Below are 827 nucleotides of genomic sequence, written 5' to 3'. Positions count from 1 at the left end.
TATAGTGCAGAGAGCAAGGATCTAGCAGTCTGAGTCTGAAACCTGGCTACCCAGCTTTTTAGCTTTGCCCTTGAGCAAGTTACTTACCTTTTCTTGTTACTTGGTTTCCTCATCGTATATCATACAGGGAGTTGCTACCTTATAGTGACTGACATCATGTAAATTATATAATCTAATGCCTGACACACAGTAAGTCAGTCTCCAAAAAGGGAGCCTACTATTCCAGCTCGTAGCCATCTTTAGCATCAATTACAAAATATGGTGAATTACATTTATTTGTAGACCTGAGTTATCTCCTCCCACTGGATAATTCACTTGCTGTGGCAGCAACAATAGCTTCCCATGTTTGTATCCCTTCCGTCCCCACCCCAGGGTCCTGCATGATGCACACAAACAAAACCAACAGCATGGACTTAAATGTACCAAGATAGACCTGACCCTCTACATCAGTTCATATCGCTCTAAATCATTAATCGCTGCTTACCTTGAATGGGCACTGTATAAACTAATTAGTATTACAGAACACTACGTATATTAATTTACTCAAAATATCAGATGACCAAAGTTTATATTTTTGCAGACATCGGATGTATTTTTTAAAACAGTGCTTTGTTTGAATAAAGTATTAAAACCTATTCATCTTTTATCCTAACGTTTGCTTAGCCATTGCCAGAAGTTCAGGCCTTGCCAACATTTTTTCATCCACCTCTTTAAGAATTATTTCCTTTAGATTTAATCTGATTTTTTTTTATTACAGCACACTCTTATCAAGATCATTTAATAGACACCTCAAATGAATAAAAGTTAAAAAAAAAAAAAAAAGAAAA

Source organism: Aethalodelphis obliquidens, unplaced genomic scaffold (genome assembly GCF_003676395.1).
Source record: "Aethalodelphis obliquidens isolate GAN/ISIS:26980383/991018 unplaced genomic scaffold, ASM367639v1 scaffold25, whole genome shotgun sequence".
NCBI classification, from domain to species: Eukaryota; Metazoa; Chordata; class Mammalia; order Artiodactyla; family Delphinidae; genus Aethalodelphis; species Aethalodelphis obliquidens.
This window is presented reverse-complemented; position numbering follows the sequence as displayed.